Here is a 16,664-nt window from a genome sequence, read left to right on the forward strand (position 1 = left end):
ACTAAATGTAGCCGTGATCTCATGGTACATACAATTGAGACGGCCCAGAGACTTTGCAGTAAAGAAGAAGGAGAGATTGATGAACTCATAAAGGCAATTAATGACAACCAGACTGTCACGGATGCTAAAGCTTTATTAGACAAAATTGAGAAAGAAATTCAAAGCTTTAGGGACTTTACCATCAATTCCAAAACCACTCAGTTTGAGAAAGATTCAAAGTCATTTAATATTGAACAAGTATACCCCTTCTTGAAAGAGGACTTCTACACCTTACCAGAATCACAAAGAGCACTAAATACATTCCAGGGAAGATCGAGGAGCAGGTTCACCACCTTCTCAAGCGCCTCCTCTTCGGAGTCCTCAGGGTCTGACTCAAGGGACACTAACCCCAAAAAACAAGTCTCTTTTTTAGAGAAGGGAGGACAACCAAGAAACCGTTACAAGCAGCCATGGGAAATGCGGACCCGCAGTCGGGTCTACAAATCTTAGAGACATCGGCAATAGTGAATCTATCCGATAAACACCTTACTGAAGATGAGGAGAAAATTTTGAGTTTAGGTCTCAAATTAGTTCCCTCGAGAAACACTGATTTCACTAAATTAAAACTAGAGGCACTAGAATTTTGTAGAAATATTAGATTAAAAACTTTCTTTGCGGGGTCTGACATACCTGCTGGAATAGAAACTACTGGACTCAGAGTAAAATCAAAATTTGTGCCTTCCTTTAATATACCTAAGGAGGTTTATGCTTATGAACAAGTGGTTTTATCCTCTATCTCAAAAATTGAAAAGGCGAAGCACTTCAATCATAATAACATCAGTAAAGATCAGATTAAAGCGATTCAGAATTTGAAACAAGACAAGTCTGTGGTCATCAAACAAGCCGATAAGGGCGGGGCTGTAGTGATCTGGCCTCGTGATATGTATCTGGAGGAAGGGAGATCACACGTTAACAACCAAGAATGGTACAGACCAGTTAAAACTGATCCAGTAAAGGAAGTCCAAGGGAAAATTCTAAAAATCATTCAAGGGGGGCTAGATGAAGGGTATCTGGGTCCGAAAGAGTTTGAATACCTAAACAAAAAATCAACGAGGACTCCTATCCTTTACTTTCTACCAAAGATACACAAAAACAGCTCTAGACCACCAGGACGCCCGATTGTTTCGGGGTGTGATTCGGCATTAGAACCGCTATCTAAGTATATTGACTTCTTTCTTAAGCCTTTCCTACAGGAGGTGGACTCATACCTAAGGGACACCACCGATTTTATTACAAAGATTGAGGATACAGCATTCAGTGAGGAGACCCAAGTGATGGCGACACTAGATGTCACATCACTTTACACACAAATCCCCCAAGAGGAGGCACTTGAGGTGATGGAACTTTACCTTGATCAACGAGAACGTCCCCACCGTGTCCCAACCAAGTTTATTATTCAGCTGGCAGAGGTGACCCTAAAAAACAACTATTTTAAATTTGAAGACAACTTCTACGTTCAAATCAAAGGTACAGCTATGGGTTGTCCATATGCTCCGGAGATGGCTGTGCTTTATATGGCACAATATGAAAAAAGATTTGTTCAAAATAACAATCCCTATAAAGCACACATTCTACATTGGCTGAGGTACATTGACGACATCTGGCTCCTGTGGCAGGGGAGCCAGATCGAGCTCAATGAATTCTATGGCTGAGTTAATAACAGACATAGAGACATAAAGTTCTGCATTCAGTCCAGCAAAATAAAAATGACCTTTTTAGATGTGGAAGTCAGTGCACATGATCAGAAACTCAAAACATCATTGTACAGAAAGGACACTGATAAAAATACAACTCTACACTTCAGGAGTTCGCACCCAAAGAGCTTAAAAGAGAACCTTCCCTATGGGCAGTTATTGCGCATTAGGAGAAACTGTACTGAGCTGTCCGATTTTGAAAATCACGCAACGGCCTTCTGTGACGCGATGATTAAAAGGGGTTATCCTAAGAAATTGTTGAACCATTCTAAAAAACGGGCCAGATTCACGCCAAGGGAAACATTGTTGCAGGTAAAAGAAAAACAAGAACTAGAAAAACTGGTATGTGTGACCACGTTTGGTCCTCCAACCAATCAGTTTTAAAAAATCGTGCTGAGAAATTGGCACTTATTGGAGAATCTTGAGGTCCCCTTACAAAAACCAATATTTGCCATGAAGAAAAATACAAGTATTGGGCAACAAATAGTTAGAGCAGATGTCTCTATTCCCAAACAGAAAAGCGACCTGATTTCCCAATGGAATTTAAAACCTATACAGGGCCACCGCAAATGTGGCAATTGCGTGGCATGTAATCATACCATTGAAGGTACAGAATTTACCCATAATGGAGTAAGGTGGAAACATGAGCAATTTACTAATTGCAGAACCAAAAATGTGGTGTATGCCGTCCGCTGCCCCTGCAGTCGAATATACATTGGCAAAACAAATCAGCAGGTAAATGCCAGAATAACGCAGCACAGATCGCGTATAAAGAATAAAGTGTCCACAGCACCTATGGTGGAACACTTTTTGGAAGAAAAACATGGGGAAAATGATTTTCAATGGACTGTTTTATCAGTCATAAATGCCTCAAATTTTTCTTCCGATATTGAAACTGCATTATTACGCAGGGAAGCTTATTTAATAATGAAATTCAATAGCGCAATCAGTGGATTAAACAGCATGAGCGAAATAAATAGAATTTTAATGTCAATATTCAAAGGGATATAATGCGGCTCGAATATTGAAAACTACTTTTAAGTATAAACCCCATGTTTATATCGAATGGACTCCATACCCCATAATCCTTAGGGAAGGCACAAGGTCACCTGATTCATCACAAGGTCACCTGATTCATCACATGACTGTATAGGAACACGAACATGAAAAAACAGTGAATGAAGGAGACATGGCGTTTTGGAGAGGAGACTGATTGTTGGGAACACGAGCTTTAAAACTGCGGTGAGTCTCAGAAGTGCAACATTGGCTTAAATAAACAAAACGACCTTAGAAGCAGATACTAAAGATCACACTGTTTTTTTGTTGCAGAAAGCAATCGAAGAACAGTCTGTGTGTATAAATAGTGCATCACTGCTTAACTGGTCGTATATCATGAGCAACTGACACCCCATCCAGGTAGCGCCCTTGTTTCACTTCTACTTTAATTTTACCTGACAAATTTGGTTTGGGCTTTGGTAACAAAAACACAAATGTTTTGAATTTCAGAAAAAAAGTCCCCAGAAAGTATCCGTTCCACAGCATGATTTAATCAAGGTTTAAGAGTACTTCACGATTCTTGCCCTCCATAGGTATGTAGCCTTTCCATTGAGATACGCATAAACCTGTAAATTCGACTTCCACACTGATAGAGATTAAATATGTTTCCCTGCAGGATTTTGGCGGATGCCCTCTGCGCTCCTAAAACAAACACCAGAATAATTAGAAAGACAAAACCATTCAATCAGGTACTCTCTTAGATATGATGGTAGAAAGTGCATCAATCACAAGTAGAGTGAGGTCCTTTTTAATGTTGTCAAAACGTTTCATTTATAGATCAGAATAATAAAGCCCTGAAGAGAGTTTGGTGATTAATTACCTGGACTCGAAACGCGTCGGCACAAGTCTCGTAGTACAACAAGGCGCATTGATTCGTAATCATTTCAAATCGACAAACTGGTCTTTTTTCTGTCTAAAAAACTTTATTGTTCACAATCGATTAATGGAATATAAATGGTATATGTATTGTTGAATTTGTTATCAACTTGCATACGTGTTTTGACAAGCACCACTATTGTTTTCACTGTTTGTAAATTATATATAATTTGATGAATTTTTCACTGTATGAAAATCACTTGTCTTTTTTGGACATAATTTATTAATTGTGGTATGTGAGTAGAAGTTGAAAAGCCAATGGTAACCTTTTCCACGTACAAATATATGTTAAAAAATGAAAATAATAAATGGAATGATAAATAAATTTCCATGATAAACAGAAGAAACGTGTTTATCATTGTTGCTTCAGTAACTGCAAAAATCAAAATATATGAAGGGCAGGCAAATCTTTCCTGAACATCTCTTATAGCAGACAGGTTTAACTCTTTGAAAGTGTCTTCTTCGGTTACGTCTTGCTGATGTGTTCGGCCCAGCGGGCTCCATCCCTCCGTTTGCGATGTTCTCAGGACATCAGTTCTTCCTGGATTTATAGGTGTGGCTTTGAGTGTTCGTTCAATGGACTGTTCCAATTTTTGCAGAAATGATGTTGTTAGTGCATCCATGTCTTCTGTTTTACCCGGGGTGTCTCCGTTGTGTTCAGTCGCTTGCCTGTGCTCTTTGGGGAAATGGCTGCGAATACCTCGATTTGTTCCTCAGTATCTTTCTCCACGTTCGCCCCCACTGTGGGTCTCACGTGAATGTCGGCTGTAATCCTAATCGGGCTCTTCGCCCTAATGGCAGGCTGAAGACATGCATCGGGACTCCCGGTTTTCTCAGTGATGGCCAACACGCAAGAATTAAGACCCCTCTGGTCCTGATTGGTCTTTGGTGGCCCCGGTGTGGAGACGCTCCCAGACTCTCGTTGTCTCTCATCCCCGGCAGTTGGGCCACTAGAGGCCTGAAAGACATGTGTAATGAGTCCTTGAGGGAGGGAATTGCCATTAACTGTTTCCTGGGTTTTTTGAGAACTTATGCTCCTTGTTATCCTTCTTTGTGCTGAGCATTCAGGGTTCACTTCCGCCTCCTCCTCCATACTAGACTGGGTCTTTTTAAGCATTATCCTTAGGTGCCGTTAGCTGGGGCTCTGCGCGATGTAGTTCGATGCTTGTGAGCCTCCTTGTTGGAATATGTCACCTATGTTTGATTTGTATGACTTGTGTATGTGTCTGTATCTGGCTCTACACACACACACACAAATGGCAAGGGGGGCTACAGCGCCCAAAATCTTCGTATCTTTGTATCGGCACGTCGTCACCTGTATCTAGAGGCGAATTACGTGGGGTACTTGCACAGGCTTTATGTTTGGTATAAACACCCAATTGTTCACTTGGCAAAAGGGGTTCGGGGGCTTCAGGGGTCACTTTTAAGGGCGGCAGTAAGCAGGCCTGAAAGGGGTGACTGCTGAGGTGGCTGGGGCACTGTTAATGCTATTGATGCTGTTGACACTGCTGGTAAGCCACAAGAATAACAAGGAGTGTCACTGTGGATCTGTGCGAGTTTGTGCAGAGTCAAGGGCAGATTTTTTATAATTTTCTGTGATTGTTTGCACGTCTTGAAGGGGGAGGGGGGGCAAGCGGGGCACACGGGGGAACCACAGGCTGAGAGACCTAGTCAGGCAGCCCCTCGGTCAGCTCCCCGGGCTCTTACTTCGCAGCCACCTCTATTGGCAGCCGCGCTCGCCTCCACCACTTACCTCCCACGTAGTGAGGCGCTGGGCTGCTCTAGATGCTTCTCGGTGGGCAGCTCTCGGTGCGCCCTACTGGCAGCAGCTAAAAGTTCGACACAGCCCAGTAACTGGTCCGATTTCATGTGACCAGGTGGGCATTCATTTGTTTCCCCCCCGGGTCGGAAAGAACCCCAACACGTCCAACAGGTTCTCTTTGTCTCCATAGCTCTGCTCAGACCGCCACCGCAACATCCCCGTTCTTTCCCACCGGACCGCTTGACCGCACAGCCGCTCAGGGAAAGTGTCAGGGAAAGTCGAGGTATCCCGGTAGACTGGTAAACTGATAAACTGGGACAGGTCCACGCCGCTCCCCCACACGCTGCACGCCACTCTCCGGACTTCTCACTGCGTTTGCACCATGCTCTCCGTGGTCGTGGTCTGTGGTCTCCGCTCACCGGGCACCTGTTCTAGCCCGCGGTGGTGTTAACCTCGGCGGTCTCAGCAGTCTTGGCACGGGTCTGCGGCTCATGGCCTCCCAAACTCTCCCGATTCCGGTGGGGCCCGGGACCCGGGACTCGTCTGCTGCTGCTGCTGCTCTGCACGCCGCCTTAGCTCTTGCTGCTTGCTCTGCTCACTGCTCTCTGGCGCCACCTCTGCAATTCAGCCACTAAACCATTGTTTTTTTGCTCCCCAGACCATTCCAGTTTAAACCCAACCATACGCAAATCAGGCTTGACGCTGTTCCCCATGGGAACAGTCCAGCCCGAACTGTCAGGCCAGGATCTCCCTGGACCGGAAAAAAGCATCCAGGGATCGGTATTGGAGTTTCATCCCAATTTAGCCAGGATAGCTTGACTTCAGTGGCATGTAGAGTACGGGACCCACATCTGGGCATAGCCACGCCACTTGGGGTGACAATGCAATAAGAGCAATTGAGAACAGAATGATCTGGACCTAAATCCATTGTCTCTGCTCCCCATGCCATTCCAGTTCATTGACACTTCACTTCAATCACTACACTTCACTCAGGAAATCAAAGGATCATTATCACCTGTGTTTTTTAAAATAAACATTTACATAGATTCACAAAGACTTTTTTAATGTGTACATGTTGAGCCATAGAGTTGCTTTTAGAGGACCTGCCCTCTGTTGAAAGCAATTCCAGCTCCTCTGGCAAGAAGTCTGGGGACCTGACACCTGCTCTGCCTGGCACCGCGGTTCGCAGAGTTCAGAAACAGCAGCAAGCATTGAGGAGGCCTTGGTGGCTGCAGTGTTGGAAGGCAAGTCAGCTTTTTTTGCAATGCTGCAGACACATAAATCGACGTGATCGACAACAGTGACATACACATACATGTTCCTTTCATACATGTTAGCCTATGGCGGTGTCCATCGTGGAGTTTAACAACCACTAAGTGTTCAACTTATGCCACGGCCGCCTACATCCAAATGTCCTGTTGGCAAGGTCAGGCATTTGCCATTTTAGATGGTCAAATAGTGTTCAAGTCAATGTTTAGTGTGTCACCACCACTCAAAATGTTGGCTAGTTTGTTTAGATTTGTATAATACTCAAGTAAATTATTAATTTATTAATAAATATATATACTCATGTATTGCTCTGGTAAAATGCGATAGTTGTTCGGTATTATTCACACTTCTGTTGATGGAATTTTGGTTAAAAAAATACAAAAAAGAAATGTGAAAATAATACATTTAAAATGTACTATTTACACATTCTTGTAGTTAAAATAATAGACACTTAAAAATAGTACTTGATAATAAATTATGTCAATGTTACATGTTCAGTGAAATTATGTTAAGAAACTTTATTTATTATTAGCAAACCATGACATTTGTATCATTTATAAAAAAAGATTGTAAATGTTTCTAAATGTGTAAATAATACATGTAAAATGTACTATTTACACATTCTTGTAGTTAAAATAAAAAACACTTCAAAATATTACTTGTTAATAAATTATCTCAATGGCAAATGTCTGGTGAAATTATGTTAAAAAACTTTACATATTTTTAGCAGACCATGAAATTTGGGTCATTTATAAAAAAAGATTGTAAATGTTTCTAAATGAATGCATTGTTTGGGTGTTGTTAGATTTTTAACGCACTAGCTAGCCAATTTGGTGGCCCCTGCATGGCTTGTTACTTGATTATCTGCTCAAGCATCATTTAATAAAAAGATTTAACCCTAAAACAAAAGTTATCTCATGTGCTTGTTTTTAATTAGCCCCTCAGGTGAGCCAGGTCCCAGAGGGAGCTCCTTATATTATTATAGGGGAGGAGGGTGCACAAGGCCCCCCTCCCTGGGCCAAATTTGGACTCGGACACCCCATTCCCTGGGGCCTGGCCTTATCAAAAGTGGGAGGGTCCATCTAGTTCCTGCCCGGACCTATTTAAGCCCCGGGTACCAAATCCCCTAGGGCCATGATGTGTATGTAATTGGGAAGAGGGACAGACTCTTGGGAAAACATACAGCCCCCCTACCCAGGCTTATTTAAGCCTTGTGGACTCCATCCCCCATGTCCCGGTCTCAATATTAAAGGAAATGGGTGCCACGTGACCCCCCTCCTGGAGCCACTTATTAATCTGGGGATCCCAACTCTCAGGGTCAGCTCCTGCTATGTCCTGGGGTCCCCAAGCTATGTCCACAATGGCACATTAAGGGAAAACTGTGTTTTTTCTTGCTTTCCAGAAGCAATTTCAATAGCTCCCATCAAGTGAGAGCAAACATGAAGTCTCCTCCAAGCTAGCTCAGTTGTACAGGCTGGAGTGGAAATATTATATTTTACCCTGCCAAAGTTTAACACCTTCCATATGGTTGTGCTGTTTGGAGTTGGAATAATAAATGTATACCCATCCGATAATCTATGCCTTCCCTACTGTTGCACAGACTAGAGTGAGAATTTTATAATCTAGATTTATACATAGTATTATGCATTATTTTTTGTATTACATTATGTAGTATGCATATATTAATATATTTAGCATTAACTACTTTCAATTCTATTTATATTTTAAAAAGATAATAGTGAAATAGTAAAAGATGATATTAGTGCCAATTATATTTTTCCCAATATTTTGATACTTAACATTAGTACTTACTTTTATGATTATAGGAGCCGATATTGTCATGAAAATATTTGTGACACAAGATTTTTGTTAAAGATGTTTTTTTACCACAATATTGTGTTCACAATCTATCTGCAACTACATACAAGTAGTTGCAATTACATAGTTGATGAGCAGTCTTTAAATAGGTGCTTCCATTACATGAAAGGCTACAATCTGACACATAGGATTGTGTCATGATCCCGTTTGACTGACTGACCGCATTACAACTGTTTCTGCATCTGAAATGGCTAAATTCAAACATATATTTCTGAATTTCTCTGACTTCATTTATGAAATTTAAACAGAACAAGTCGGAATCAGTGAGCATAGATTGGTGTGGTTTTTGTTTTGTTTTACTCATCTTGAGTGCATTTATTAACTCAAAATATCTTTAATGTTATGCTGAGAGTAGAGCTTAGACACACATAGAGGCAGTTATTGTCCTGTGTTTCTAATCTCTGCTGTTTGTAGCCCTTGCTTTAACCCGGATGTGTTTTGAATTATATGCTGAAGGTGAGACACAATAGTAAATGAGCAGCAGAAGACTGATGAAGGGTCATTTTCTTGGAACCTTATGTGCTGGATAAGTGTCAGAGACCAACACAGTGAGAAAAATACAGGACAGATTCATGCATCTCTTACCTTTCAAAAATGGAATCACAGTTTTGTGACAGCTGCTCACAATTCGCAACATGTTCTTTGAATGGAATGTTTCCAGCTAAGTGAGTATTAGGTGGAGTGCCCCTCTAGGTATAAGGATGTATTAATGCAAAGAAGCAGCCCTTAAGCAAATACCAATTCAGCTGTTCATGTGCTTCCAGTGAAAATAGCGGAATAGCACTTAAGCGAATCATGAACACTGGCAGAAAGCAAAAAGTGGTGGGCTCATATACATTCCACTGTGTCTCATAGGAGCCAATAGGTTATATCATGGTCACATTTTCACTCTGCTTATCACTTGACATGCATTTCTCCATCTGTTGAAATGTTCTTACCATCCTCCCCTTACCCTCTGAAATGCATCAGGCATAGAAAGAGAACATAACAGGGAGAAATAATCATATTTCTCAGTGATACACCATGGCCTAGGGGGTGTACCATTATGGAGCGAAGGTTTATTAATTAGCGCAGGTTTACTGATTTTAGTAAATCTCGGTTTGTATCAAGTACCACTATGAACTATAACACAAATCAGCACAAGTTGCTGCAAGGCAGTGCAAATTGTCCCATGCATGTCTCAGTACATCTTACTTACAATTTTGCATTACCTTTTGTCAACTGGGCCTACCAGGGGCGGAAGCATGTATTATGCCACCCTTGGGAAGCCTTCCAAAATGGCACTGCAGGTCTGCTACTGCAGTTTGGCTAAGGTAGTGTCTGCACCCCATACTAAGATATAGGCTACCTATATCTACCTTTAATCACTGACACATATAAACCTATAAGTCACTCATGTGGCAGGCCTTAAAAATACTGAAGGCAGATTGCTTGGTTTTGTGTGAGAGGGTGCCCATGCATGAGCAGAACCCCTCTGCAGGTTTTGGAATCTCTTCTCTGTAGTTGTTCTGTGATGCAGCCAGAACATATACTCTTAAGTGGATTATAACCTTGCGGTAAATGCTAACTTTGGAATGGCTGCATGGAAACAGGTCGTGTTTGGTGTCAAACACTTTGGATAAGTATAGGAACCCAGGCCTTAGGACTTTAGATTACCCTGGACGAAACTCTGCAACATATGTCCTGGAAATTCGACATTCTATTTGGACTAGAAGATGGAAGAATTTCCCTGGGGTCGAGGATGACTCCCCTGTTCAAACAGGCACCAAAGAAGCATCTTGCAGGTCTGCATTTCCAAGGCTCCTTCTGGATCCCGACTGATTTGCAACACAGGACATTGACTTCCAGACATCTCTGAGGCTGACACGAGATCCCAGTAAAGCTGAAACATGCAGCCATAACAAGAGACATGGGACCGGAACTCCTGGACAACGTGCACATTTGCAAGTGCATCAACTTCCCGAGCTTTCCTGAAGTTGTGCATTGGCCTACTCGTAGTCCAAGGCCCACGCACCATTTGCACCGAAGATTGTGAGCCTACACTCTACAAATGTTCCATGGGCCCGCTTCTAGCATTTCTGCTCAATGCTTCGTGATCCCTGGTCCATCAAGGGGTGGGTCCCTACAAAAGTAACTCTTCTGTGTCTTGGGCTTCCCTGGTTGCTCCAGATGTGCCCTGACTTCCCTCCAAAGGGTAAATCCCTCAGACCTTGCTGGTCTGCACAGAAGCCATTCTCTTATTTCTGCGTGAGTTGCTGCTGCCAAGGCTACTTGGGTCCCATCCGGAATCCAACACCACAGCAATTGACATGCTTTGTGGGATAGCTGTAATCCAGCTCCTTTTCATCGTTGATGCCTCCTGCTCCTCGTGGCTGAAGAGTCAAGCTGCACCTCCTTCACTTGAAATCACACAACATTGGTTGGTATAATCTTCTCGCCTTCCTGGTCACTGGCTAGTGACCCAGACTCTGTCCCCTCTGCTTTCAGGTTCTTCTTGATTCTAATACAGGCTTTGATCCATCCGGACTCTTTTAGCTTGGTCGCCTGCAGCACTTGTCCGCAGCTCGCCATTGAAAATGACGACAAAAACCAACATCAAAAGACACCTATGCACCCGGCTTCCCTGGGTGAGGTAAGTCGTGTATTCCAGGGCTCGTGTGGGTATTAACTTTAGAACTGCCTAGTTCTAAAGGAGTCTGCTCCAAGTCCTCTTTTAAGTGTCCTTCCTTTGTAATTTTCCAACGGTGCCATTCCCTATAGAAGTAAATGGTGATTCACGGCTGTGTTTAGACACTGCACGTGTCCCCTGTGAGTCCCATGTGTCAATACCTTGGGTGGTTCCTGGGGGAAACATCCTTTACAACGCAACTTTTACAACGCACTACCATTACAACAAATCTATAACAACACAAGTGTCTTTACAACGCATGCTATTACAACGCATGCAATTACAATGCAGATGTCATTACAACGCAAGTCTTTACAACGTAAGTATATTTATTTTGTATGTTTTTGTGTTACTTATAGTTTTAATAAAAAATGTAAAATAAATTACATTTTATTAAATGATAAAAAAATTATTAAATTATATTGATTACATTAATACTAATTGTTATGTATTTCTTTTTAGCTAGTTAAAATGTAACAATAAAAATATAATAAATAATATTAATTTAAAAAATACTAAAGTAACAATTAATTTTATTACATTTTATTTAATGATAAAAAATGTATTCAATTATATTGATTAAATTAATACTATTTTTAAAGTATGTTTTTTTAGCTAGTTAAAATTTAACAATAAAAATATAATAAATACAATTAATTTAAATAATACTAAAGTAACAAATAATGTTATGCTTTATATGAGATTTACATTACAAATTATTTAAAATTAATATTTATAAAGAAATGATTTTTATTTTTGAAATTAAATAACATTGTATTTTTAAATATAAAAAAATTAAGTAACAATGTTGTTTTAAAATTAAAATGTATTGAAAAAAGTAATTATAGTAAATTATTTCAAAAAAAAATAATAATAATAAAGTAACAAAAAATAAAATTAAAAATTAAGAAAAAATAGGAATGATAAAAAATTAATACTAAAGTAACAAAAAATAATATTAAAAATAAAGAAAAAATAGGAATAATAAAAATTTATACTTAAGTATTAATTAAAAGTTGTGTAAAAAAAAAAAAAAAATATTAAAAAAAAGATTTTAATTTTTTTAATTTAAAAAACAATGTTAAAAAGAAGAACATAACAAAATATATAATAGAAAAATTAAAATATATTTTTAAAAATAAAATAAGTATTTTTTTAAAAATAAAAAAGATAACTTCCCACGCTATTCCATTCATTTCAATGGAGAGTAATGTCCTTTATTTATTTCCATATCTGTTGGTATGAATCCCGCGGAACTACTTTAGAAGTTAATTTACCATAAGAAGCAAGCAGGATGGAAGAGAAATGGGAGAAGAATAAGAATAGAGGTAACTAGCATTTATAATACATATCGATGTAATAAAATACATGAAAAAAGTGACATTTAAAAAATAATATTTAATAATACAATGAGTCGAGAATGTACATTTTAATTTTTTCATTAAAAAAATTGTAGATAGAAAGAGAATATTTTTATAAATTTTTTTGCATAATTTTAAATCATTTTATAATGCATGTAACATATATTAAAAATGTTTAATTATTTTATTATGAAAATAATAATAAATAGTCCTTTTTTCATCTTTGTAGCTCCAGATGACGTTGACGGGTAAACGTGTATGCAAGCAGCCATTTTGGACAGCGTCGAAGGATGAAGCAGCAGGAAGCAGATTTGCGCTCAGGTAAGATACAATTTAAACGTTATTTATAAACATTAGAAAGTTAAAAAGAATATATATATTGTAAAGAAAGGATAAGGAGAAGTTGCATATGTTTTTTGTAATGTAAATGTTGTAATTTCAGCATGTCGCCGATCATGTAAGTAGAGCATGCCATTGTCGGGTCGCTAGAAATCATAGTTTAAAGTTTATTAATCAAGTATTGTTTTAAAGTAACGTGAATGATAATGATATTTTAGGATGTATGACTTATTATTATTAAATAGAATGTTATTATTTAAAATGCATTGTAAAAAAATATCCAAAAGAAGATTGAATACATGTTCTTTAAATTAATTTGTTCATCGAGTTGGAAAGATCCTTGGTTTCCTGGATTTTGGATTATTTTGGTGATCGACTTGGATTGAAAATAGATTTCGGAAATTGTGGGGGGGTTTTCGTGATTGAATGGAAAAATCATGGATTTCGTGGTGTTTGGATAACTTTACGTATTAACTTGGTTGGAACAAGGATTTCGGCGATTTAGGATTATTTTCTGGATGGATTTTGAAACATCTTCAAGTTTCCGAACCTTGCAAAAATTTGGAAAAGGATTATTGTGAGGATTGCATTATGAAGAAATTGGATTATTTTAAAAAAGGATTTTATTGGAGATTGATTTTTTAAGCATAGGGATTGTTTGCTAAAAATGAAAAAAAACAATGCTATATTTTATAAATGATTTTCTTCTTTTGGATTTATGCAGAAGATGTTTTTGCAACATGAAGATGGTTTTTTTTTAAAAACAACTCTGTTCAAATGGATTTTTACATGACTTTGGAGTTTTTCATAAAAAAAGAAGAATAATGAGAGGATTCAAAAAAGAAGTATGTTTATTGGATATGTTGTATTCGATACTAGAAGATATTTTTTGAAAGAAATCCTATGCAGTTTTTAATAATAAAGAAACTATTTTAAAAAAAATATTTTTAAATATGGTGATCTGATTTGAAAAAGTAAAAAAAGCAAAAATAGTTTTACATCCTTGGATTGCATGGGGAATTGGATTTTGCAACAAAATGGATTATTTTGGGGAAAAACAGATGAAGAAAAAGAAAGAAGACAACTACAGGTAAGCTGACCCGACGTTAATTAAAAAAAATTATTTGGAAAAATGTTAATGCAAATTGAATTATAATGTAAAAAAAAAAGTCAAAGCAGGAAAGTTATGTTTAAAATATATTTAATAATGTAAAATGTTAGCAACATTCTCAAGGTAGTCTAAAGCCACACACAACGAAAACTGTTGTAGAATAGCCAATAGTCTCTCGGACATTTGTTTTGATTTTTGGGAGATGCGTGGGTTTAGGCTACCAGTTAATGTTTGAGAAATTCTCATTTCTTGGAAACTTTGCTCCGTCTTCAAAGTTTCCAAAAAATGATAGAAGTTTGGATGAGGTTTTCCAATTGTATGGTTGAAGGAGTTATGCGATCCCTCTATGGCATTGTTTGTTTTTGCTTCTCCTTCTAAACAGCTCGTGTAGCAGTTCCACCACTCCACATGGAATCGTGGCTTCCTCCTGCGACCCGACCTGCTTAGATGCCCAATCCATGTGACTTCAAAATAATTTAGTAAGGGTGCCAATTTATCTTCGTTCTCATCAAAAAATTCAGAGTCTGTAATTGCAGTGTAGTATTCGTCTACACTTTCAGGAGGAACAAAGCAAAGAGCAGTTAGTTTTTTAGTTCGAACTGCAATTTGCTATTTGTTGAATAATCTGCAACCAGGGATGTTTTTTGAAGTTTATGCCAAAATGCCTGGGAAAAATGAAAAAAACATCCCTGAATTTGGGTATCCGCGTACGTTTTGGTGATTACAATAATCATTGCAAATTCAAAATCAATAATGATTTTCCTAGGACTTTTATTTGATGTTTTGCTTTTAATTACTGATAAAAGTTCAGTGTAGGTTGCAGTTTGTTTATCAGGAAGCAAACTATAAACTAGGGTAATTACATTGTGGTTAATCTTTGTGTGAATAGCGTAAATTTGGGTGAAAGGATGGGGTGTACTTTTAAACGTCCCATCCATCATCCAAATTTCACTCTTCTCTAAGTTAACAAGGTTACGGGGTGCACTAAAAACTAAGAATTCGTTTCAGAGGGTTTTGGTTATCATGCAGTAGGAAAGGTTCATTAGAAAAAGAAATAGTGAGTACATTAGGTATTTGAATGTCAGAAAAGGTATGAGGTGTTGTTGTATGGGTATTACTTGCCTGCTTTTGTCTTTGAATAATTCTTCGCAAATTGGGAATGATAGGCATACTGCTAGCTAAATGACTGGGGACATGCTGTGCAACTTCTCTTAATATAAAACCTGTGGAGTCATTGGAGGTGCATGCAATTTCTTTCATTTCATTGATGGTTTCTCTAACCTCAATCTCCATTGCAGAGGCAGAGTGGTTATGCTCTGTTGTTTTAATTATGGTTTCTCCATGAGTAACCGCTCTGCCACTGCAATGGGTTGAGTAATATTGCTCACACCTCCAATGTCTCCGCGGTTCACTTATCCTTTCTTGACAATATATATATCATGCATGTTTGAGCAAGCGGTTTTCTTTTTTTTTGATTTTATGTAAGAGGCAGTCTGCTCTGAAGACATTTTCTGTAAAAAAAAAGACAAAAAAAATGCAATAAATTATTCATGTTTTGTTTTTAAAGACTAAACCTAAGTTTCACTAATGTTGCATTTTAAACCTGTTACAATTGTAAACGGTACCCCTGCACTATCCCACACTTTCACTACTGCTACACCTTACAGGAGTTAGAATAGTAAATGGTACCCTTACACTATCCCACACTTTCTGTACTGCTACACCTCCCTGTAGTTAGAATAGTAAATGGTACCCCTGCACTATCCCACACTTTCCCTAATGCTAAACCTTCCTGGAGTTAGTATAGTAAATGGTACCCCTACACTATCCCTCACTATCCCTACTGCTACACCTTCCTGGAGTTAGAATAGTAAATGGTACCCCTACACTATCCATCACTTTTACTACTGCTACACCTTCCTGGAGTTAGAATAGTAAATGGTACCCCTACACCGTCCCTCACTTTCTATACTGCTACACCTTTCTGGAGTTAGAATAGTAAATGGTACCCTACACTATCCCACACTTTCTCTACTGCTACACCTCCCTGGAGTTAGAATAGTAAATGGTACCCCTACACTATCCAACACTTTCCCTAATGCTACACCTTCCTGGAGTTAGTATAGTAAATAGTACCCCTACACTATCCCTCACTATCCCTACTGCTACACCTTCCTGGAGTTAGAATAGTAAATGGTACCCCTACACTATCCATCACTTTCCCTACTGCTACACCTTCTTGGAGTTAGAATAGTAAATGGTACCCCTACACTGTCCCTCACTTTCTATACTGCTACACCTTCCTTGAGATAGAATAGTAAATGGTACCCCTACACTATTCCACACTTTCCCTACTGCTACACCTTCCTGGAGTTAGAATAGTAAATGGTACCCATACATTATCCCACACTTTCCCTACTGCTACACCTTCCTGGAGTTAGAATAGTAAATGGTACCTCTACACTATCCCTCGATTTCCCTACTGCTACATCTTCTTGGAGTTAGAATAGTAAATGGTACCCCTACACTATCCATCACTTTCCCTACTGCTACACCTTCAAGGAGTTAAGTTTGCAATTAGTTCCAATTCACTATCTAACACTTTCACTCC

Source organism: Lissotriton helveticus, chromosome 2_1 (assembly GCF_964261635.1).
Source record: "Lissotriton helveticus chromosome 2_1, aLisHel1.1, whole genome shotgun sequence".
Classification (NCBI taxonomy): Eukaryota; Metazoa; Chordata; class Amphibia; order Caudata; family Salamandridae; genus Lissotriton; species Lissotriton helveticus.